This window comes from Gopherus evgoodei, chromosome 2, assembly GCF_007399415.2.
Source record: "Gopherus evgoodei ecotype Sinaloan lineage chromosome 2, rGopEvg1_v1.p, whole genome shotgun sequence".
NCBI classification, from domain to species: Eukaryota; Metazoa; Chordata; order Testudines; family Testudinidae; genus Gopherus; species Gopherus evgoodei.
Genome location: NC_044323.1, coordinates 49,114,620 through 49,140,927, shown reverse-complemented (window position 1 = coordinate 49,140,927; position 26,308 = coordinate 49,114,620). Strand labels below are relative to the sequence as shown.

General features: G+C 43.1%; 1 long non-coding RNA gene across 2 annotated transcripts in view; it reads left to right on the top strand.

Moving 5' to 3' along the window:
* LOC115645664 overlaps positions 1 to 9,714 on the top strand; it is a 32,608-nt gene extending 22,894 nt beyond the window's left edge. The window contains exons 4-5 of one of the 2 annotated variants that reach the window (XR_003998795.1): positions 1,118 to 1,241; positions 9,205 to 9,714. This is a non-coding gene — a long non-coding RNA (uncharacterized LOC115645664). The remainder of the gene's footprint in view (positions 1 to 1,117; positions 1,242 to 9,204) is intronic. The other variant, XR_003998794.1, reaches the window with a different exon arrangement.
* Positions 9,715 to 26,308: the final 16,594 nt, after the last annotated feature.

Below are 26,308 nucleotides of genomic sequence, written 5' to 3'. Positions count from 1 at the left end.
ACAGTTTGGCCTTCCAAGGAAAGAACTTGCGCGTAGATAGTTTGATTTGCTGCTGCAGGGGAAGGGACGCTCTGCCCTGTGGGGAGCAGCATGCTTTCTTTGCAAATGTTGAACTAGGTCCATAAGGATGAGGGGTCGGATCTTGCAACTCTTCTCAAGCGAGTAGATCTTGCCCTCAGGAGGAATCACAAGGAAGTCAACGGGCTAGTCCCCTGGTATGGATTTGCAGGATGGAGCCCTGAATCTACGCTTGTAGGAAAGTTACTCTCTGGAAGTATTGAAATTAACTGTCTTCCAGTCTGTATGCAATAGCTTAGAGTCTAGGATTAACTGACTTTTCCCTAGGCACATATTTTTGCAGTCTTGTTACATTAGCCTTATCGTAAACACAGCCAGCGACCCATCAGGGCTGTTAAAGTCAGGAAAGTGATTGAAACACTCAGAGGAAGAGAAATCGCTTCAATTTTCAATATAAATGAGCTCTGTATATACTTTATTGGTGTGCAAAGAACCATCAGCTGAAACAATTGTATACAATTCCCTATCCATTTAAAGCGAGAGTTTAGCTGCTTGACTCTGTTTGTGAGTGTTGGGGACCCAGTTCTGTGTATCAGAACCACCACACTCGGCTGTATCATTTCCAATGCACTGAGGTGGTTCTCCTACCGGTAATGGAGTTAAAATACTAAGCGTTGGAGGAGGGACAGCTTTCCCGTCCCCAACTGGGGGTGTACAATATGCACTAATAACAGAAACGGCTTTGATCGCCGTCCCGCGATTTCCAGACAAGCTGCCTGGCTTTTATTCTCAGGGTTGGCTTTAAAAAGATGGAGTCGTACAAGCCAATTCGGGGGTCGCGGCGCCCGAGAACGTGACACCCAGAGCGAATGTAAAAGCGAAACATTGTGACTCTTTAACCGGATTGGGGTGGGGGTGGGTGGGAAGGAGGGGGAGTCAAATTTCCACTAAAATGCCCCGGGAAGGTGCTTTAGTGTGAAAACCTGCCTCGAGTTCCCGTGCCCTTGCATCGCTGAACAGCAGCTGCGTGTGTATGTGTCAGAATAAAGTCATTATCGAAACAATCATGTTAATAATGTTTTTTCCCACACACACTTAGTTCTGATGGACCGTGGAACCTACCGCCTGGCCCGAACTGCACCAGCCCCACTACCTAATCTCAGCCCACTGGGATATTTACTGGGCTATCTACACATGAAGGGCCAGATCCCAAGTCCATTGAGGTCAGTGGCAAGATTCCCATTGAGTTCACTGAGGTTTGGCTCAGCCCCATGCCAGGATGGTATTAGCATGATACATAAGAAAAGGAAACGACTCGATATGGGTACGGGTTTAAAAACTACTCGATAGGAAAGTGCTTGTCAGCATTTGCTGGTGTCCTCTAATTAAAAACTCGCTGGGTTCCATTTCCCCCGGCATCTCTAGGCTGTCCCCGTCCTTATTCGCCATCCCCTCCCCAGAGTTCGGTGATGTGCGATGCAAAGGGTAAAGAATTGCATCAATCCCGCTTTGATCTCTAAAGGGTGATCACAGCAGAAATCAGGTCATCACACAGACAGGCACTGCTGTGGAAATGAGCTTTTTGCAGGATATCACCCTTGGCTTCAGGGCTTCCATTGCCAGGTGGCAAACCGCAGACGTGTCAATATAAAGGAATAAATTGTGATTTGCGGGTAGAGATTAAAGCTACTTCAATCCAAGCACTTGCAATTATCCAGTAGATTCATAATCTGGTGTCTGTGCTTCCCATCCCTAGCCATCCGAAAGGTATTAACTTTGTTGGACTTCAGAAAATAAAAGATGATGCATGCAAGCTTAGAGGCCTACAAAGTAACAGCATCAGTGTTTAAACCCCACTTTGGTTTTGGAGGAGGGGCTGGGGTGAGAGTCTAGGGTTGATTATGACCAGTTTACTTATTTGTAAGGAAGGACAATCTTGGTGCTAACATCAATTAATTAAAAGAAGTTAACTTTTTTTAAAGCATCTTTTCCATTAGGCTAGACTTGGTCCTAGAGCACCAGGTGTGCGTAATAGCACCCACCTGTTGACAGCACTAGTAAGACAAAGATTAGAAGACCTGAGTAAATTTCAAAAGACCAGACTGAATTTTTGACTAAGACATATTGAACGAAGAGGTGACAAAAGCCACGAAAACTGCCTGCAAATAGAGTCTACCACAACAAAACATAGCATTGTCAATACTGCATTTATAATATAAACAATGAAATGTGTTATAAACTAAGGAGAAACATTTATGCAGACATCCCCCCTTTGTCTCGCACATTTTTTCCTTGGTATTTGATATATTGCACACCACCATGCCCAGCCCACTCCTTCCCTCTCTCTCTCTCTGTCCCCTCCCTCCCCTCTAATCATGTGGAGCTGGTATAATTAAGGTTGCCTGACACTCCCCATTGTAAAATCCTGTTTTCAGTTTTTTAATAGTGCCAAACTTTAATCATTCAGGTTGAATGTTTTCATGTCCCATGGAAAAAAGTAGTATGTGATCATATAATTAACGTCTGTATCATAATCCATTCACACAAGGGAAATGAATTAAGGTTACACAGGCAACCTTAATTCTGGCTAGGACTGTCAAGTGATTAAAAATAATTGCAATTAATTGGGAGGTTAAAAAAAATCATGATTAATCGTGATTAATCACGCTGTTGAACAATAATAGAATACCATTTATTTAAATATTTTGGATGTTTTCTGCATTTTCAAATATATTTATTTCAATTACAATACAGAATACAGAATGTACAGTGTTCACTCTATATTTATTTTTGATTACAAATATTTTCACTGTAAAAAACAAAATAGTATTTTTCAATTCACCCCATACAAGTACCATAGTCCATTCTCTTTACCATGAAAGTTGAATTTACAGATGTAGAATTATGTACAAAAAACCCTGCATTCAAAAATAAAACAATGTAAAACTTTAAAGCCTACAAGTCAACTCAGTCCTACTTCTTGTTCTGCCAATTTCTCAGACAAACAAGTTTGTTTACATTTGCAAGAGATAATTCTGCCCACTTCTTGTTTAGAGTGTCACCTGAAAGTGAAAACAGGCGTTCACATGGCACTGTTGTAGCTGGCATAGCAAGATATTTACATGCTAGGTGCACTAAAGATTCATATGTCCATTCGTGCTTGAATCACCATTCCAGAAGACATGTCCTTGGTGATGACGGGTTCTGTTCAATAATGATCCAAAGCAGTGTGGATCAACGCATGTTCATTTTCATCATCTGAGGCCATGTCTACACTTACCAGGGATCCACCTGTTGTGATCGATGCAGTGGGGGTTGATTTAGTGGGTCTAGTGAAGACCCGATAAATTGATCACAGAGTGCTCTCCGGTCGACTCTGATACTCCACTGGAATGAGAGGAATAAGGTAAGTCAATAGGCCCATTGATGCAGCATGGTGTAGAGACCACAATAAATTGACCTAACCTACATTGATTTCAGTTACATGAATAATGTAACTGGAGTAGCGTAACTTAGGTCGACTTACCCCGGTGGTGTAGACAAAGCCTGAGTAAGACACCACCAGCAGAAGGTTGATTTTCTTTTTTGATGGCTTGGATTCTGTAGTTTCCGCATCGGAGTCCTGCTCTTTTAAGACTTCTGAAAGCATGCTTCACACCTCGTTCCTCTCAGATTTTGAAAGGCACTTCAGATTCTTAAACCTGGGGTCAAGTGCTGTAGCTATCTTTAGAAATCTCATATTGTACCTTCTTTGTATTTTGTCAAATCAGCAGTAAAAGTGTTCTTAAAATGAACAATATGTGCTGGGTCATTATCCGAGACTGCTATAACATGAAATACATGGCAGAATGTGGGTACAACAGAGCAGGAAACATACAATTCTTCCCCAAAGAGTTGAGTCACAAATTTAATTAAGTCAGTATTTTTTTAATTAGTTCTTCAGCATGGAAGCGTGTCCTCTGAATGGTGGTCAAAGCATGAAGGGGCATACAAATGTTTAGCATATCTGGTACATAAATACCTTGTAATGCTGGTTATAAAATTTACATGTGAATGCTTGTTCTCACTTTCAGATGACATTGTAAATAAGAAGCAGGCAGTATTATCTCCCATAAATGTAAGAAATTTGCTGAACAAGAAGTAGGACTGACTGGACTTGTAAGTGCTAAAGTTTTACATTGTTTTGTTTTTGAGTGCATTTATGTAACAAAAAAATCTACTTTTGTAAATTGCATGTTTACATAAAGAGATTGCACTACCCTACTTGTATGAGGTGAATTGAAAGATACTATTTCTTTTATTTATCATTTTACAGTGCAAATATTTGTAATAAATAATAATAATGTAAAGTGAGCACTGTACACTGTGTATTCTGTGTTGTAATTGAATCAATATCTTTGAAAATGTAGGAAAACATCCAAAAATAGTTAATACATTTCAATTGGTATTCTATTGTTTAACAGTGCGATTAAAACTATGATTAATAGTGATTCATTTTTTTAATCTCAATTACTTTTTTTGAGTTAATTGCATGAGTTAACTGCAATTAATCAACAGCCCTAATTCTGGCATTTCCTAACTTTGGATGATTGACTTTGCAACCTTAGCATTATTTTAATGTCATTTGTGTGTGTGTAATCTGTATACAAATTGAACCAAAACAAATATGTCTGGAACCTTGTCTCTAAATCTCTTTGAATTTGAGGTTGTTGATGGATTGGATTTGAACCTCAAGAACAGATATGTTCCTACAGTTTGGATTCTGGGTCTGACCTAAATCATGTTTTGTGACTCTGGTTCAAATGTAGCCAAAGTCTCATGGCAATAGCTCATGAAATCTCATTGTTATGAATTTGGACACAGCTTGGAACCTGGCCTAAACTGGATCCACTTGTGAATCAAAACATCACCTCCTCAGCTACCACTATTTAAGGGATCACATATCTGGGTGTTTAAGAGATGAATATTTATCTATCTATCCTTAGCTCTTCATTACGGATACCTCAAAATGCTTAGGTTTAATTAACAGCAGCATTCTTTAGAATACATCCTATAGCAGCAACCTTAACTGACTCAACTTTTTTTAAATAACTATATAGGAGTAATATAGAGTGTAAGAGGTCCACTGGGTCTCTATAACACAGATCCCATGAGCTCTGCAAGGTTCCTGGTTACCACCAGAGTCACCTGTCCTGCAGATCTCATGAACTCCACAAAGTACCAGGGGCTCCATTCACAAGGAGGATGCCACTTTAGGTGCATAAGTCCAACATTTAGGCCCCCCCTAGCATTCACAAAACCACCTGTCATAAACAGATAAGTAAGAGTTAATAGAACAGAAGTACTTCATATCTCTTTTGCCTGTAAAGGGTTAACAAAATCAGTGAGACTGGCTGTCACCTGACCAGAGGACCAATCAGGGGACAGGATACTTTCAAATCTTGAGGGAGGGAAGTTTTGTGTGTGCTGTTAGATTTTGGTTGTTGTTCACTCTGGGGGCTCAATGGGACCAGATGTGCAACCAGGTTTCTCTCCAATCTCTTTGATACAGTCTCTTATATGTCCAGAATAGTGAGTACTAGGTAAATAAGGCAAGTTAGGCTTATGTTTGTTTTCTTTATTTGCAAATGTGTATTTGGCTGGAAGGAGTTCAAATGTGTATTTGGCTGGAAGGATTTTAATTTGTACTTGTATACTTAGGATGGGAGGGTATTCCCAGTGTCCATAGCTGAAAGACCCTGTAACATATTCCATCTTAAATTTACAAAGATATTTTTTACTGTTTTTTCTTTCTTGAATTAAAAATTTTTCTTGTTTAAGAACCTGATTGTTTTTTTTATTCTGGTGAGACCCCAGGGAACTGGGTCTGGTTCCACCAGGGAATTGGTGGGGAGAAAGGAGGGAAGGGGGAAAGAAAGGTTAATTTCTCTCTATGTTAGGATTACTTTTTCTCTCAGGGAGAGTCTGGAAGGGGGAGAGAAAGGTTAATTTCTCTCTGTGTTAGGATTACTTTCTCTCTCAGGGAGAGTCTGGGAGGGGGAGAGGGAAGGAGGGGGGAAGGTGAATTTTCCTCTCTGTTTAAAGATTCAAGGAGTTTGAATCACAGTGATCTTCCAGAGTAACCCAGGGAGGGGAAGCCTGGGAGAGGCAACTGTGAGGGAAAGGGTTTTCTTTCCTTGTGTTAAGATCCAGAGGGTCTGGGTCTTGGGGGTCCCTAGGCAACGTTTTGGGGGACCAGAGTGTAACAGGCACTGGAATTCCTGGTTGGTGGCAGCGCTACAAGTACTAAGCTGGTAATTGAGCTTAGAGGAATTCATGCTGGTACCCCATCTTTTGGGCGCTAAGGTTCAGAGTGGGGAATTATACCATGACACCACCACTCATCTACCAACCACCAGAAGGCAAACTACTTATACACACACTACAACCATTATAATTAGATACAGTTATTAATAACTGTACTTAATTACAACCTATTTTCTTCTTCTAAAACAGTCTATGCACATGTTTTCAAGGAGATTTAACCATGTGGAAAATCTGGAGTAGTCACAAACTATTTTTTAGCTAAAGGGATACAAAGAAATGTTAGACACATGTTAACATTTCAAGGCGGAGCAATTTTGTAATGATCTGAAACTCAAAACACTGTTTGACAAAGTTTATCCAAATATTGCAAAAATTGTACTTAAGCCTTCAGAGTAAACATACAAAAAAAAAAAGAACAATAGACAAAATGTGAAATTCAACTAGATCAGCGATTCTCAAACTTTTCTATATCATGACCCCAAGTTATAACAGAAAACATTTCAGGACCCACTTCCCATTTAGCCAGCCATAAGGAAAGGCAGGGTGATCATGATCTCCGGAAACATGTTTGTGACTTTTAGGTTGAGATACCATGGCCTAGATGATGGTAGACCCACCAACTGGAATAGCTAATCAGGAGAGACAAAAAGAGAAAGAAAGCTCTTATTCAGTATATATTTATATAGCACAGGTTATAAGGATGGATAAGTGATAAGAAAGGAGCGGGAGAATGGACCAGTGGGTACAGTGTTAATTTGGGATTTGAAAGACTTGAGTTTAAGTCCACGTTCTGCTGCAGCCTTCTTGTGTGATGTTGTGTAGGTCACGAGTCTCTCTGTACCAGCTCCCCATCTTTAAAATGGGACTAACAACATTTCCTTATCTTACAGGGATGTTATGCAGATAAGCATACTAATATTATGAGGTGCTCAAATAGGATATGTCCATCTAATTCTTTTAGTTTCTGTCTGTTAAATCCCCAAGAGGGATGGGGCACATATGACAGGAATCTGTCTATGTGAGCCTGGATTCAGAGCAAGGAAAAGCCAAATCAGTGATTAATCAAAATCATACCTAACAAGGATTCTTTTTTGTATTGCTTTGTAGGCCTGATCCTACATGCAGTACTCAGATAAAATTTTCCTTTGAAATCAAATAGTAATTCTGTCTGAGAATGACTAATGGGTTGGGCCGGATCCTCAGCTGGTGCGTATCTGCACCAGTCCATTGAAGTCAATGAAGTTGTGCTGAGGACCTGCCTCTAAATGTTTACACTGTCTGAAACATATTTTTCAGATCAGCATATTTAAAACAATTTCCCACATGTAAGAGACAAACCGTTATACTTCTGGACTGCCAGTGGAAGCAATTTTAACTACTACACAGGGGTTTGTTGAAAAGGGGAAAATAATCAGCTATTCTCCTCTCCCTCTATAAGGGCTAGTATAATGCCCTTTGAAGACACTGGGAGTCTTTCCATTGACTTTGGTTCAGAGAGTTAAGCATGGGACGAGGAGAAGAAAGCCCTTTGGCTTTTAATTAAGGTTACCCAACTTGGGGAAAGTATTTTTCTCCAAAGTTAGATCTCTTTGCTCCACTATTTTATTTTTACATGTCCCACCCTAGTTCCTGCCTCCTTGCCAGACCAGTACACTTAGCATCAAAATTTCAGCCATTCAATGTAAGGAAACATACTGAATTTAACATGCTTCTCTTGGAAAAAATGCTTTTGCCCTCCATAACTGATGTCTGTTACACATGAGATATGTTGTCCAACATAGTCACATATACATATCATAGTGCATAGGATACTTTTCTAGTCCTTGTTTCATTCTAAAAAGCAGAACAGTTAAATTGTGTTGTTTCTGAGGTTATGAAATGTATCTGTTTGGCTGTCCCATTGGAGAAAGATAGGCCTTGTCTACACTACAAAGTTTTGTCAACAAAAGTCAGCTTTCATTGAGAAAACAGTGGAGGGGTACACATTACAATGCTACTTCCAATGATGAAACTCTCCTGCTTTGCTGACAAAATAAAACCACCTTGACGAGAGGCATAGAGCTTTGTGCAGCAAAGTGTCAGTGTAGACACTGCGCTTGGTTATGTCACTGTAAATGGCCTTCAGGAGGTGTCCTGCAATGCCCATCCTAACCGCTCTGGTCAGAAGTTCAAACTCTGTTGCTCTGTTGCCTTGGATTTTTTGAAATTCCACTTCCTGTTTTCTCGGCATGGAGAGCTTACAGTGCACCTTCCCATCTGACCATGGTGGCTCCACGCAGAAAACACTCTCCCACTTGGAGCACGCATGAGTTGTTGGGTCTGCTGGCACATTGGGGAGAGGAGGCTGCATAGTCCCAGCTCCTCTCCAGCCGTAGGATCTTCGATACCTATGGGCAGATTTCTCATGGCATGTTGGATAAGGGCTATGAATGGGACATGCATCGCTGTGCAAAGACAAAGGCACTGAGGCAGGCATACCAGAAGGCAAGGGAGTTAAACCATCACTCTGATGCTGTGCTGAAGACTTGCTGCTTTTATAAGGAGCTGGACGCCCTCCTTGGTGGCGACCCCACCTCCACTGCCAAGAGCCCCGTGGATATTTCAGTGGGGCTGGAGACAGCAGATAGCAGAATTAACCCTAAGGACAAAGTCGATGATGAGGAGTTTGAGTAAGAGGTTGATGTGGAGCATGCAGTAGCATCATCCCCCTCCCCTGGGCTGAACTCACTATGTTCAGGGTGTTCCCCAAGCTGTGTGCTTGTCAAGGGACAGTAAGAAACTGATTTGTATTTAAAAAGAAGTGCTTTTTACTATAATGATTCAATGCTGTGTGTGAACTAAAAATCATGCTTCTGTTTATTGATTCTTGTTCTTCTGCAGATGTGGCCTTCAGGAGAACCTCCTACACACCAGTGGAGTGCCTTCACCAGATAAAGAAGTGACCAAGGAGGAGTAAGGATGACATGAATCAAGAAGTGCTTCAATCCTCAGAATGCAGGGTGCAGACTTTAAAAGAAAATTATAAAATATACAGGCAGGACAGAAAGAAGAGCCAAGACTGAAATTTAATGGGTCAGGAGCAAATTATAAAAGTGATGGTGGAGCAAATGGAGATGTTGAAGTCCCTAATCCTGCTGCACACTGAATTCATGCATGGTTCCCCGCCCCCGAAGCCGATACAGAACTGCTTTCCATGCCCTCCTGAAATTCCTCCCATATATTCCTTGCAATTTCCTGGCCTGTCTACGTATTCCATTCAATCCATCCCTTCTGACAGCTCCAAGATGATAGCTGGACTCACACATAGCTAAAAGAGCCTACACTGATGTTCGTTATTATCTCCCTTCCCACCAAGCCTTTTGTGTTTGTTGTTAATTAGTATTTAATAAAAACAAACTCTCTGAAAGATAACCAATCTTTATTTGTCTCCTACACATGGTGGTTGCTGCTGGAATTAATACACAGTGGCAATTTGATCATTTGCTTAGTACAAATCATGGTCAGGAATCATCAACATTTTCATGAAAGTTAACAAAGCATGGCAGAGTGCGATATAGAAAGACACTTTACTGGAACTCACTGTCCAAATGGTGCCTCAAAGCCTCCCTGATTCAAATAGCCCCCCATTATGCCCCTCTAATAGCCCTGGTATCTAGCTGTTCAAAATCAGCTGCCAGGTGATCCACCTCCACATTCCACCCATGGGGAAACTTTTCACCCTTAGCCTCACAACTATTATGGAGTGCACAGCAGGCTGCTATGACCATGGGAATATTTTCCTCATTTAGGTCTAGCCTGCCATAAAGGCAGAACCACCACACTTTTAATCTGCCAAAGGCACATTCCACAGTCATTCTGCACCTGCTCAGCCTACTGTTGAAGCACTCCTTGCTGCTGTCCATGTTTCCTTTGTAAGGCTTCATCAGCCATGACAGTAAGGGGTAAGCTGCGTCTCCCAGGGTCACTATGGTCATTTCAACACCCACCATTGGAATATTCTGATCTGGAAAGAAAGTCCCTGCTTGCAGATTCTGTACAGGCCAGTGTTCCTGAAGATGCGTGCATCATGTACCTCCCTGACCACCCTGTGCTGATATCAATGAAATGCCCATGGTGATTCACAAGGACCTGCACAGCATAGAGAAGTACCCCTTTCTATTGATGTACTCCCATACAAGAAGGTCTAGGGCCAATATTTGGATATGTGTGCCATCTATTGCCCCACCGCCATTAGGGAATCTCATTGCTGCAAAGCCATCCGCTATTTCCTGCACATTGCCCAGAATCACTGTCCTTTGTAGCAGGAGGTGATTAATGGCCCTGCACACTTGCATTAACGCAGTCCCAACAGTGGACTTCCCAACTCCCAACTGATTTGTGACAGACCAGTAGAAATCTGGACTTGCCAGGTTCCACACAGCGATTGCTATGCACTTGTCCACCAAGAGGGCAGCTCTCATTTTGGTATCCTGGTGCCACGGGGCTGGAGTGAGCTCCATACACAGTTCAGAAAGGTGGATTTCCACATCAGAAAGTTCTGCAGCCACTGTTTGTCATCCCAGACCTGCATAACGATGCAATCCCACCACTCAGTGCTTGTTTCCCAAACCCAAAAGCAATGGTGCACCATGTTCAACTGCACAGTGAATGCCAAAAGTAATAGACTCATAGACTCATAGACTCTAGGACTGGAAGGGACCTCGAGAGGTCATCGAGTCCAGTCCCCTGCCCTCATGGCAGGACCAAATACTGTCTAGACCATCCCTAATAGACATTTATCTAACCTACTCTTAAATATCTCCAGAGATGGAGATTCCACAACTTCCCTAGGCAATCTATTCCAGTGTTTAACTACCCTGACAGTCAGAAACTTTTTCCTAACGTCCAACCTAAATCTCCCTTGCTGCAGTTTAAGCCCATTGCTTCTTGTTCTATCATTGGAGGCTAAGGTGAATAAGTTTTCTCCCTCCTCCTGATGACACCCTTTTAGATACCTGAAAACTGCTATCATGTCCCCTCTCAGTCTTCTCTTTTCCAAACTAAACAAACCCAATTCCTTCAGCCTTCCTTCATAGGTCACGTTCTCAAGACCTTTAATCATTCTTGTTGCTCTTCTCTGGACCCTCTCCAATTTCTCCACATCTTTCTTGAAATGCAGTGCCCAGAACTGGACACAATACTCCAGTTGAGGCCTAACCAGCGCAGAGTAAAGCGGAAGAATGACTTCTCGTGTCTTGTTTACAACACACCCGTTAATGAATCCCAGAATCACGTTTGCTTTTTTTGCAACAGTATCACACTGTTGACTCATATTAAGCTTGTGGTCTATTATGACCCCTAGATCTCTTTCTGCCATACTCCTTCCTAGACAGTCTCTTCCCATTCTGTATGTGTGAAACTGATTGTTCCTTCCTAGGTGGAGCACTTTGCATTTATCTTTATTGAAATTCATCCTGTTTACCTCAGACCATTTCTCCAATTTGTCCAGATCATTTTGAATTTTGACCCTGTCCTCCAAAGCAGTTGCAATCCCTCCCAGTTTGGTATCGTCCGCAAACTTAATAAGCGTACTTTCTATTCCAACATCTAAATCGTTGATGAAGATATTGAACAGAACCGGTCCCAAAACAGACCCCTGCGGAACCCCACTTGTTATACCTTTCCAGCAGGATTGGAAGCCATTAACAACTACTCTTTGAGTACGGTTATCCAGCCAGTTATGCACCCACCTTATAATAGCCCCATCTAAATTGTACTTTCCTAGTTTATCTATAAGAATATCATGCGAGACCGTATCAAATGCCTTACTAAAGTCTAGGTATATCACATCCACCGCTTCTCCCTTATCCACAAGGCTCGTTATCCTATCAAAGAACGCTATCAGATTAGTTTGACACGATTTGTTCTTTACAAATCCATGCTGGCTATTCCCTATCACCTTACCACCTTCCAAGTGTTTGCAGATGATTTCTTTGATTACCTGCTCCATTATCTTCCCTGGCACAGAAGTTAAACTAACTGGTCTGTAGTTTCCTGGGTTGTTTTTATTTCCCTTTTTATAGATGGGCACTATATTTGCCCCCTTCCAGTCTTCTGGAATCTCCCCCGTCTCCCATGATTTCCCAAAGATAATAGCTAGAGGCTCAGATACCTCTTCTATTAACTCCTTGAGTATTCTAGGATGCATTTCATCAGGCCCTGGTGACTTGCAGGCATCTAACTTTTCTAAGTGATTTTTTACTTGCTCTTTTTTTATTTTATCTTCTAAATGTACCCTCTTCCCATAAGCATTCACTATACTAGACATTCCTTCAGACTTCTCAGTGAAGACCGAAACAAAGAGGTCATTAAGCATCTCTGCCATTTCCAAGTCTCCCGTTACTGTTTCCCCCTCCTCATTGAGCAGTGGGCCTACCCTGTCCTTAGTCTTCCTCTTGCTTCTAATGTATTGATAAAAAGTCTTCTTGTTTCCCTTTATTCCCATAGCTAGTTTGAGTTCATTCTGTGCCTTTGCTTTTCTAATCTTGCCTCTGCATTCCTGTGTTATTTGCCTATATTCATCCTTCGTGATCTGACCTAGTTTCCATTTTTTATATGACGCCTTTTTATTTTGTAGGTCACGCAAGATCTCAAGGGTAAGCCAAGGTGGTCTTTTGCCACATTTTCTATCTTTCCTAACCATCGGAATAACTTGCTTTTGGGCCCTTAATAGTGTCCCCTTGAAAAACTGCCAACTTTCCTCAGTTGTTTTTCCCCTCAGTCTTGATTCCCATGGGACCTTACCTATCAGCTCTCTGAGCTTACCAAAATCCGCCTTCCTGAAATCCATTGTCTCTATTCTGCTGTACTCCCTTCTACCCTTCCTTAGAATTGCAAATTCTATGATTTCATGATCACTTTCACCCAAGCTTCCTTCTACTTTCAAATTCTCAACAAGTTCCTCCCTATTTGTTAAAATCAAGTCTAGAACAGCTTCCCCTCTAGTAGCTTTTTCAACTTTCTGAAATAAAAAGTTGTCTGCTATGCAGTCCGGGAACTTATTGGATAGTCTGTGCCCCGCGGTGTTATTTTCCCAACATATATCTGGATAGTTGAAGTCCCCCATCACTACCAAATCTTGGGCTTTGTGTGTTGTTTCTTTCCTCAGCACACAGCAGGTCAGACAACTCTGATTCCTGTACAGATTGGGAGCCCATGATATACTGCATGACCATCCACGATGTGTTCATAACAGTGACCACAACACTAGAGAGCAGTGAGAAGCAACATTTAGTTTTATAGCATTTCAAATCTTTTGAGCACACAGAATGATGAGCAGCACTTGTTCATAGGAACAAGCTAGTTCAGCTTGCTCACCGAATTCCTTTCCAAGTGGCACATTTATTGAGTCCTTGCTTGGGGTGTCCTTCTCAAAGCCTTTATATCTCATGTGGTGCACCCTTTTGTAGGGTCTTGTTAAACACACAGGATCAGATAAGAGCTGTGATAAGTGTGGTATAAAAACCTAAAAGCAATGTTCAGGGGAGGAGTGCCAAACCCTTCACTCAGCAATAACACAAAAGAGGGCAAATATAAAGCAGAAAATGGGGAAGAGAAAGGTCATCCAAAGGAAGTATCTTGGGGACAAAGAAATATGATGCTGGTGAAAAACTCATCCTTTTGTAAAAATAAATAAATCTGTGACTGTGTACACCCACTGTTCAGTATATTACATATTTCCCTCTGTGCCTGAGCCAGAGAGGACCTGGGTCTCGTATAGCTACCAGCAAAGGCCATGTAACCCTTTACCTCAAGCTGTAGAAGCTTAATATGCTCTTAGCAGTGGAGGTCCAGGTTCATTTCTTAATGATGACCAAGGTAACAGTATTAATAGCTGTATGCCACAAGAACACAGAATGTAGGTTATTATCAGGGTTATCCTAACACTCACCTCTCCTTGTTATTTTATCCCAACAGATGAGATCAGTAGAGATGCTCTCACAGATAACCCCTAGATTTTCATGTCTTGGATCTGGGGGAAGGGTCTTCTCACTGGAGGACAGGAGAATCCAGAATTTGCTTCTCTCATTGATCTCACAGGGCCTGAGCATGTCGCTTTTCCAGGGCAAGCCTTATCTATACTTGAGGGGTGGTTTAACCCTGAGGAGAGGTAGGGTTGAATTTCTTTTACTGGCAGTTTGGTTGAGTTCTGGTCAGTTGACTTGTATCAGTTCTGCAGTGTTTTAGTTTAGTGTTTGGTTGCAGGACTTACTGTGGCTAGAAAATTGGACAGGCACATTCTATGCATTATATGGTATTTAGCCCTTAGTTTTCTGCACTGGCAGATCAGGCTTTGTGTGGCATGACTCTTTTAGTGCATTTCTAGCTATAATAGACTCTTAGTAATAACATGGTCCTGTTCACCCCCTACATTGGTCCAGGCAGGGTTTTCTATTTACATATGTTTTGCTTCTCCATTGTGCTTTGTTTTGGCTTTAAGGTAACAAATGAGGTTCCTAGGGCCTCATTCTCCTCTCACTCACACTGGTGCCCACTTGTGTTATTCCACTTACTTCAGTGGAATTACTCCTGATTCACACAGTCATGTAAACGAGTGGGGAATCATTTCATAACCTGCAATAACACGGACCAGTTTAGTAAGAGCATCAGCAGAGAACCAGTCCTTATTCTGCTGAAACCACAAGGCTCTTGCCATAAACAGATAAGTAAGAGTTAATAGCACAGAAGTAATTCATGTCTCTTTTGCCTGTAAAGGGTTAAGATCAGTGAACCTGCCTGTCACCTGACCAGAGGACCAATCAGGGGACAGGATACTTTCAAATCTTGAGGGAGGGAAGGCTTTGCGTGTGCTGTTAGTTTTTGGTTGTTGTTCTCTCTGGATTCTGAGAGGGACCAGATGTGCAACCAGGTTTCTCTCAATCTCTCTGATACAGGCTCTTATAAGTTCAGAATAGTAAGTACTAGGTAAATAAGGCGAGTTAGGCTTATGTTTGTTTTCTTTATTTGCAAATGTGCATTTGGCTGGAAGAAGTTCAATTGTGTATTTGGCTGGAAGGAGATCAAATTCATATTTTGCTGAAAGGATTTTAATTTGTACTTGTATACTTAGGCTGGGAGGGTATTCCCAGTGTCCATAGCTGAAAGATCCTGTAACATATTCCATCTTAAATTTACAAAGATAATTTTTACTGTCTTTCCTTCTTTAATTAAAAGCTTTTCTTGTTTAAGAACCTGATTTTTTTTAATTCTGGTGAGACCCCAGCGGACTGGGTCTGGATTCACCAGGGAATTGGTGGGGAGAAAGGAGGGAAGGGGGAGAGAAAGGTTAATTTCTCTCTGTGTTAGGATTACTTTCTCTCTCAGGGAGAGTCTGGAAGGGGGAGAGAAAAGGAGGGGGGAAGGTGAATTTTCCTCTCTGTTTTAAGATTCAGGGAGTTTGAATCACAGTGATCTTCCAGGGTAACCCAGGGAGGGGAAGCCTGGGAGAGGCAATGGTGAGGGAAGGGTTTACTTTCCTTGTGTTAAGATCCAGAGGGTCTGGGTCTTGGGGGTCCCCGGGCAAGGTTTTGGGGGGACCAGAGTGTACCAGGCACTGGAATTCCTGGTTGGTGGCAGCGCTACAAGTACTAAGCTGGTAATTAAGCTTAGAGGAATTCATACTGGTACCCCATCTTTTGGACGCTAAGGTTCAGAGTGGAGAATTATACCATGAGCTAATTTTACCAAAAGCTAATTTTAAAAGGACATCACTGGAGCAGAGAGGTCTGTACAAGAATCACAAGGAAACTATATCATATATGAAAGATCATATAAATTATGACCACGTTTCTTAATCAAGCAATAATCTTTAGGAATATTCAAGCCATATTCTTCAAATAATGCTCTTCACAGTTAGTAAGGAATACATGATAACGCTGTTAGCTATTTCTCCTGTCAAACAACATCTAATGTCTGAAATACATTTGACAGACATATACCGACTTCCTTTTGGGTGAACTACAAAGAAACATATAGGTCATTATGATCCAGCTTTTCATTACAACTTTGGAAATATAGGTTTTTACAATGGAATAGCATCTTCGCAGTACTTTGACTGTCAAAAACCATAATTTTAGTAATTGTTTATGCATTAGGGAAACCTCAAACTAAATCTGAAACCATGTGAGGGTGAAAAGAGCAACAGCTGACATTTCAGAATAACCGTTATGCTCTAGCTGGAGATATGAGTCAGCATAATGAGTCTGACAACAAGGAGGGGGAACTCCCCCCCCCAAAAGAGGAAGGTGGAAGAGGCATGGGCAGATTTCAAATGTAATTGCAGATGCCAACCCAAGTGCATTACCAAGCAAGGAGACTTTCATCCTGCATGTAGGGAAGCAGCTCCCAACTGGTTATCATAGAATCATAGAAGATTAGAGTTGGAAGAGATCTCAGGAGGTCATCTAGTCCAATCCCTTGCTCAAAGCAGGACCAACACCCACTAAATCATCCCAGCCAAGGCTTTGTCAAGACGAGTCTTAAAAACCTCTAAGGATGGAGATTCCACCACCTCCCTAGGTAACTCATTCCAGTGCTTCACTAGCCTCCTAGTGAAATAGTGTTTCCTAATATCCAACCTAGACCTCCCCCACTGCAACTTGAGACCATTACTGCTTGTTCTGTCATCTGCCACCACTGAGAACAGCCTAGCTCCATCCTCTTAGGAAGCGCACTTCAGGTAGTTGAAGGTGGCTATCAAATCTCCCCACACTCTTCTCTTCTGCAGACTAAATAACCCCAGTTCCCTCAGCCTCTCCTCGTAAGTCATGTGCCCCAGCTCTCTAATCATTTTCATTGCCTTCCGCTGGAGTGTCTCCAATTTGTCCACATCCCTTTTGTAGTGGGGGAACCAAAACTGGATGTAATACTCCAGGTGTGGCCTCACCAGTGTCAAGTAGAGGGGAATAATCACGTCCCTCGATTTACTGGCAATGCTCCTACCAATACAGCCCAATATACCGTTCACCTTCCTGGCAAGAAGGGCACACTGCTGACTCATATCCAATTTCTCATCCACTGTAATCCCCAGGTCCTTTTCTGCAGAACTGCTGCTTAGCCAGTAGGTCCCCAGCCTGTAGCAGTGCATGGGATTCTAGCTTCCTAAATGCAGGACTCTGCACTTGTCCTTATTTAACTTCTTTAGATTTGTCCAATTTGTCTGGGTCACTCTTGACCCCATTCCTACCCTCCAGCATATCTACCTCTCTCCCCAGTTTAGTGTCATCTGTGAACTTTCTGAGGGTGCAATTAATCCCATCATCCAGATTATTAATGAGATGTTGAACAAAACTGACCCCAGGACTGACCCCAGGGGTACTCCGCTTGATACCAGCTGCCAACTAGACATCAAGCCATTGATCACTACCCATTGAGCCCGACAATCTAGCCAGCTTTCTATCCACTTTATAGTCCATTCATCCAATCCATACTTTTTTAACTTGCTGGCAAGAATATGTGGGAGACCATATTAAAAGCTTTGCTAAAGTCAAGATATGTCACATCACCTCTTTCCCCATATCCACAGAGCCAGTTATCTCATCACAGAAGGCAATCAGGTTGGTCAGGCATGACTTGCCCTTAGTGAATCCATGTTGACTGTTCCTGATCCTGATTACAACTTTGAAGAAGCCCAAATGCACATGTGGTTCTGTCAGAGGTCACTTGTGCTTCAAACAGCCAAAATAGAGGGGGACGGAGCTTAACAGTTTGGATATTTTTTCTTATTTTTGCAAAAATATCACCCAGTGCTTTCTGGCAAGCCACCTCCACAAATATGTACACCAGTTAGATCACAGCTATCTGGGCATTGTGGAGGTCAGCAGAATTCCTTCTGAACAGAAGATAACAAAAGCTGGATGATTTCTCTGTGTCTTAGATCCATAGATTTCAAGGCCAGAATGGAACATTGTGAACTTCTAGTCTGACCTCCTGTCTAACACAGGCCATAGAACATCCCCAAAATAATTCCTAGTGCAGCACCACGTGTGAGCTTAGCTCCAACCTTCATGACTCTTAATTACTGCCTAATTTCCTTCCCATGCTGCCATAGTGAATGTCACTGATTTGTGCAGAAAAACCATTCTGTTGTTTCACTTCCCTGCCTTTGTCTGCCTGTCTGTCCTTAGACTGTAAGCTTTTAGGGGCAGGGACCATCCTTTCTTGTATGTCTGGAAAGGACCTAACACTCTGTGGGAGCTATCTGAAATGAATAGTAATTGCACACCTGCATCCACAATATTAATCTAACCATGGAATGAGGCTCTCAAATGATTTGTGACATACAGGTGCTGTGAGAACACTGGCTGAAGCTTTTGAAGCCGTGCAAAGGATTCTGGGCTGTTTCAGATAGAACTCTGCTAAAGCACAATAGGGAACCTTTGGTGCGCAGCAGCAGGATCTTAATGGACCAATCAGTGCACACCAAGTTAGTGGCTTTAGAAATCCCACCCCTGTAGTGCTCATTTCCCCACTGTGTAGGCAAGCTCTCAGACATGGGAGGTGTGTGATGAAATCCTACACATTGCTTTGAAAATCTCAAGCATTTTGTATATTCTCACCAAATAAATGGCAGTTTCCTAAAATCTCAAACAATGTTGCTAAAGTTACCCTCAGAAATTAGATAAATACATAAATATATATTAGGAACCAGACTCCTAAAATCCCTGTCATGTTAATTTGAAAAGATACTATTAAACAACTAGTAAACATACACCTCTACCCAATATACACCTCTACCCCGACATAACACGAATTTGGATATAACGTGGTAAAGCAGTGTTCGGGGGGCAGGGGGGCTGCACACTCCAGTGGATCAAAGCAAGTTCGATATAACACAGTTCCACCTATAACGAAACAAGATTTTTTGGCTCCTGAGGGCAGCGTTATATCAGGCTAGAGGTGTAGTTCCATAATTTTCTTGCCTTCTTTTGGCTGTGGAGGAGGGTAATATGGCTAAAGAGCGCTGACCTGTGCACTTACACTAGATAACTGCATATTTATGTGTGTATAATGGATGCTTGTGCCAGGAATGGCATAACTAACTGTCCCTGTTATTATTTAGCATTTCTATTATGGAAGCACCTGGAGACCCCACTCAGGGTCAGGTTCCCTTTGTGCTAGAGGCTGTATAGAGAAAAAGATGGCCCCTGCCTCAATGCTAATCAGAAGCTGCAAGTGTGCTCAGGTGACCGGGGGCAGCTAGTTCCCTGCTGCTTAATATGTGTACAGGGTAAGGAAGACACAAGGAGAACCCTGTTGCATAGCTATGTATCAGTGGGATACAAGTACAGTCCTTGTGTTCCCCAGAGGACAGGGACTGCTTCTGCCAGATACTCCTTGCTCTGGGACATGATACTCTCCAAATGAATGGCAAGGAGATGAAAGGATGCAAATCAATGGTCTCAAGCCCATGGGTAATGTCCAGCTGACTGGCCACACAGGAGGGAGTGTGCTGCAGCCCCTACAGGAGTGTAATAATGGGCACATTCTGCCCGGGTGCAGAGTTGTTCCAAGCCATGTTCTGCCTCCTAGATGCAGAATAGTGCCCAGAGCTCCTGCTGGGGTGACGAGACTTCACACCACTTCCAATATGGAACTCTGCCATAAAGGCACAATGGAACCCATGGTAAGAACCTGCATTTTACTTGCTAAATACCATTCAACTGCATCACTCTGTAAGTTAGAAATAGAAAAGACCTATTAGCTCAGCCAGCCCATCTCCCTGCCAAATTGTTCCCCACAGCACATTTTCTAGTTCTTTGTCCATTCTAATTTTAAAAGCCCAAGCAATTGGGCTTCCACCACTTCCCTTTGGAGACTACTTCAAAGCCTAATGCATATCACAGTCAGGAAGTTTCTCCTTCTATTCAACCTAAATTCTCCCTCTCTTAATTTCATCCTACTAATCCAAGATATATTGCCATGTACCACACTAAATAATTTCTCCTCTTAAAATATGTGCTGCCCTTAGCCATCCCCAAGCAGTAGTATACACATTTAGATGTTTTAATATTTCATCATGTCAGTATTTCATGCCTATTGATAATTTTTGTTGCTTATCTCTACAGTCTTTCCAGTTTGTTTATTTTACTGTAATTTACTGTAATAGCCTGGAATCAGCAGAGAATTCACATGTCCACACATGCATCGGGCAGCACTAAACTGCAGTCTATTGCCTATACTCCAGCAGCTCTCACAAATGCTTCTGCCTGCTCTCTGAGGACTGGTCTACACTAGGGGCGGGATCGAACTATGGGTATGGCTGCACTTGAAACTTCAAAGCGCTGCCGGGGCAGCACTGCGGCAGTGCTGCCCCGGCAGTGCTTTGAAGTGTGAGTGTGGTCGCAGCGCCAGCGTTGGGAGAGAGCTCTCCCAGTGCTGGATGTAAACCACATCCTCTACGGGTATCGCTTGCAGTGCTGGGAGCCACGCTCCCAGTGCTGCGGCACTGATTACACTGAGGCTTTACAGTGCTGTATCTTGCAGCACTCAGGGGTGTGTTTTTTCACACCCCTGAGAGCGAAAGTTGCAGCGCTGTAAAGTGCCAGTGTAGCCATGGCCTAAGATACGCAACTTCAACTACACTATTCGCGTAGCTGAAATCAAAGTATCTTAGTTCGACTTATCTGGCCATCCTCACGGCGGCGAGTTGACTGCTGTGGCTCCCTCATCGATGCTGCTTACTCCTCCTGCCGAGGTAGAGTACGGGCATGAATTTGCTGATCAATTTATCATGTCTAGATGAGATGCGATAAATCGATCCCTGATAGATCGATTAATACTCACCGATCCAGAGGGTAGTATAAACATACCCTGAGTCTATTGGCTGTTGTTATGTCTTGCCTTGTGAAGAGCTGTGTGATTTGTTTCCTTGAGTCTACAGCAGAGGCGTTGTCACTTGATATGTGCACTCTTGGTGTGGATGGTGGTATTACCAAAGATACTGGGGCTAGGATCTGTCATATGACAACTCTAAAACCAGTGCTATATTAACCTGTGGGCCATGGAGTAGGGCAACAATAGCGGAGAGGCAATACCCAGCAGTCCACAGAAAAACACAGAGATGGCATATTCGTGAACATTTTCCATTTTTGTTCAGATTTGACTTGTTCGTGTATTTCTTTATGGTCCACTGGATGGCTCTCTTATCATTTGGACACTTTGTCCACTACATTCTTGCACTCAGCTGAGGCTTTGTCTGTTAAGGTCTAGGAAACCAACATAGGTTGGTTGGTGTTGGTAAGTTTTTATTTTCTATCCTTCAGAGGCTGAGAGAATAACCATTTTAATTAACCCAGAGCAACAGAAGAGGTTAAGCCATCAGTGCTGAAAACATAGGTGGCTAGTTGTATGGATTTGGGAGACCTTTCACTCTCTCTTGCTGATTATAACCCCTGTTATTGATGCTCAGGTGGTCTTCTGGAGAATGCAGTATGTTGTGGTGCAACCTGAGATGTTTGATTGCCAGGTAGGTTCCTGTGAGTAAACACAGCTAATGTACATTTTTTCAGCAGTGATGGCAGTATGTAGGTCTAATGATACACAAGATTCCTGCCCCCCCCACAAATTGTCAGCAAGCCTGCAGACTTCTTTTTAGAAAATTAAAATATGAATATATTTCATTTATAACAACATAACATCCATTTTGCAAACAAATGACCATAACTTACAGTAAAGGTTATTTAATCGTTGTTTATATCGTAGAAGTGTTAACCTGGGGGGATGGAGGGGAAACTTAGCAGGTACTATGGCTGGTTGCTTGGCTGTATTAACTAATTAATGTCCATTAGTACTTTGTTCATCTCTTTGCAGTACATCTATTACATTTAATGGAAGAACCATTTTAATGCATTAGCTGCCCCACAAGAATACACCTTAAATTTGACATGTATCTGTTCTAAAATGCATGTGAAGATAACACACTCAAGATTCTGAATTTTCATATTCTGTTGAGAGACCAGCTGGCTGAGGTAGTATCTTTTATTGGACCAGCTTCTGTTGGTGAGAAAGACAAGCTTTTGAGCTTACACAGAGCTCTTCTTCAAGTCTGGGAAATTTAATCAGCATGTCACAGCTAAATACAAGGCGGAACAGATTGTTTAGCATAGTTAACAAGTGACCATTTAAGGTGAACTGGCCAATTCACACCCCTCCAGTCACAGGGAGGAAAGAAGAGGGGAAAGCAGCTGGGGCAGGGGGAGTGAGTTGTTAGTGGATTATAGATGTTCTGATAAGACATAAAATCAGGGTATGGCTACATTTGGAATTTCAAAGCGCTGCCCTGGCAGAACTGCGGGAGCGCTGCCGCGGCAGCGCTTTGAAGTGTGAGTGTAGTCAGAGCGGCAGCGCTGGGAGAGAGCTCTCCCAGCGCTGCATGTAAACCACATCCCTTATGGGTGTAGCGTGCAGCGCTGGGAGCCGCGCTCCCAGCGCTGCTGCCCTGATTACACTGACGCTTTACAGTGCTGTATCTTGCAGCGTTCAGGGGTGTGTTTTTTCACACCCCAGTTGCAGCGCTGTAAAGTGTGAGTGTAGCCAAGGCCTCAGTGTCTCTATTCAGTTGATGATTTTTAGTGTCTAACAGAGTTATGAATTTAAGCTCCCAGGCTCATCTTTTGAAAATATTGTGCAGATTTCCTTGGAGGATGAGGACTGATGGATCAGATATTGAGTGATCACTCTGTGAAAAGTGTTCACCCACAGGTTATGTGGTGTTTTTGTCTTTTATCATTTTCCTGTGGGAGTTCATTCGAGAGCATAGTGATTGTCTGGTTTTACCTTGACATAGTTGCTATTGGGGAATTTAGTGCACCACATGTTGTGATAGGTAAGTGTAGGACCCACACATCTTGAAAGGTGTGTTGTGGGGGATGTTGATCACTGTAGCACTGAAGATATGTCTGCATCTTTTGTTATGGCAGGGTCTGGTGCCACTTTGAGTTGGTGTGTCCTAGTCTGTGGGGAGCTTGCTTCTGATACTGAGCTTGGAGAGGCTAGGGGTTCTAGAGGGCCAAAAGACGGGGTCCAGGAAATATTTTTTCTGGATGGGGTCCCCATTGAGTATGGGTTGTAGTTATTTGATGATACCCCATATGGGTTCCAGTGGAGGGTGATAGGTGACAACTGGGTGTGTGTGATGTGTGTGGTGGGAGGGGGTTTTATTTCTGTATTGAAGCAGGTTCTCTCAGCGTATTTGGGTGGTCTGTTTCAGGGTGTGATCTACTTCTCTGATGGAGTGTTCTTTTTTGATGAAGGAGGTTTTGAGTGTGTTATGGTGTATATCACAGACTTTCTCCTCAGAGCATATTCCATGGTATCTGAATGCTTGGGTTTAGATAACAAATTTCTTGGTGTGTTTGGGATGGTTACTGGATCTATGAAGATAGGGGTGCTGATTATGGGTTTCTTGTATATAGTTGTCTGTAGGGTTCCATTGTTGAAGGTAATTGTGGTGTCTAGGAATTTGATGCTGGTGTGGGAATGTTCCAGAGAGAGTTTAGTGAAAGGGTGGCGGTTGTTGAAGTTCTGGTAGAACTCAATGTGAGAGTTTAAGCTGTCTGTCCAGAAGATGAAGATATCATTGATGTATCTCAGGTATATCATTGGTTTCATGGTGCATTTGTCCAGAAATTATTCTTCAAGGTGGTCCATGAAAAGAACATAAGAACATAAGAACGGCCCTACTGGATCAGACCAAAAGTCCATCTAGCCCAGCAACCTGTCTTCCGACAGTGGCCAGTGCCAGGTGCCCCAGAGGGAATGAACAGAACAGATACTCATCAAGTGATCCATTCCTTGTTGCCCATTACCAGCTTCTGGAAAACAGAGGCTAGGCATATTGGAGAGCCATCCTAATACCAAGGGCTGTTCCCATGGTTTGGATAATGTTTTGTTGTTGAATGTAAAGTTATTAAGGGTGAGGATGAAATGGATGTGTTTGGCTATGTGTTTGGGATGGGTATCTAAGGATTGTCCATCGTCTTGTAAATATTTGAGGTAGGCAGCTATATATTGGGACTTAAAAAAAAAAAACATCCTCAAACCACATACACACACTGCACACAGGGCCAGCTTCTTCCAGGACACAACCAACTTTTTCCACAAACTCCACAGCATTGACAGCCTCCCTGAGATCATCTTCCTTGCCACCATGGATGCCACCTCCGTATATACCAACATCCTGACAATGATGGCATAGCTGCCCCTCCCTAGCAGCTCCCCCTCTTCCCTTCCTTTCCTCTCTATGACTGAAGTAGCTGTCAGCATGCGACAGTGGTCACACCCCGGAAACCGTCTTGACTGGCGGGCTAAACCAGGTGAGGGTAGCCGATGAGTCTGAGACCTTCTGTGAATTAGGGCCTGTCTACCCATAGCAAGCAAAGGCTGAAGCCGGCTGACTGAGGAAACCTGGTTCAATGGTCAGGAAGGCGGTGGCAGCAAGTGTTGTGGAATGCTCAAGAGCACGACAAGACACATAGGCATCCTGGTCATCCACTGCACCCTGCCCTGTCTCCTGCCGTCTCGACTCTTGTCCTGCCACTGGATACAGATAGGAACTGGGAAGAGAGAGTGAGGTTGACGTCGCGCATTTCTCCCTCACTTTAATCCAATTCACGCGCAAGTCTCAACATCATATCATATCACATCATATCAAGTCCTGTGGCGATGGGGGAGTGACGAAGCAGCAGGTGTGGATACACTGGGAGCTGTAGCCGCGGTCCTGCACACAGGCGGCTCAGGTATAATGGTCGTTCCTCACTGACCGAAGCAGCAGTGGAGTTCAGAGTCTTCTTGAGCGACTGAGCAGCCCTATTCAGGATTGCACTGCTCACCTCCATAGAATGAGGAGGGGGCTAGAAAAGTTGCCCTAAACATTGCCTGCTTCACCTTACCCTGGCTGGCAGGGATCCCACAAAAGCGGTCGAACAAAAACAAAACTTAGAGTGACATCAATCACCATTGGCACATGGAATGTGCACACGCTACTGGACAACATCACAGCAGACAGACTGGAGAGAAGAACAGCACTTGTTGCCAGAGAGCTCGCATGCTACAACATTGACATTGCAGCCCTTAGCGAAACTCGTCTTGCTAATGAAAGATGGTTGTCTGAGTCAGGCGGAGGCTATACATTCTTCTGGAGCGGCAGCAGTAGTGATGAGTGTCGTGAATCTGGAGTTGGCTTCGCCATCAAGAATCATCTTGTTCGGAAATTTGCCAGTCCCCCCAAGGGTGTGAATGATCGACTCATGACAATGCAGCTTCCGCTTCAAAAAGGAAAACAAGCTACTCTGATCAGCGCATATGCTCCCACAATGACCAACCCAGAAGATGTGAAGGATAAATTCTACGAAGAACTAGATGCTCTGCTATCATCAGTGCACCACACAGACAAGCTGATCCTGCTTGGTGATTTTAACACAAGAGTCGGATGTGATGCCGGAGCCTTGGAAGGAGTCATCGGGAAAAATGGAGTGGGAAAGTGTAACAGCAATGGCCTGTTACTGCTGAAAACTTGTGCAGCACATGACCTTCTGATCACCAATACAGTCTTCCGCCTCCCTACCTGTAACAGGACTTCGTGGATGCATCCCCGTTCCAAGCACTGGCATCTGATCGACTATATCATCATTAGGAGAAGGGACAGGCAAGATGTCAGTGTTACAAAATCTATGTGCAGTGCTGACTGTTGGATGGATCACAGGCTCATAGTATCCAAAATGAAGCTCTGTATCATGCCGAAGAGACAACCACAAGGCTGTAAGGCTCTCAAAAGGATCAACGTGTCGAAACTGAAGAACAGCCGCATCACTGAAAATCTAGCGGAAGACCTAGAGAATGAGCTTGCTGATCTTTGTATTGAGGATGATGCTGAGAAAGACTGGGAGTGATTCCATAACACTGTCCATACAGCTGCATCAAAGGTATTGGGGCCCTCCACATGCAG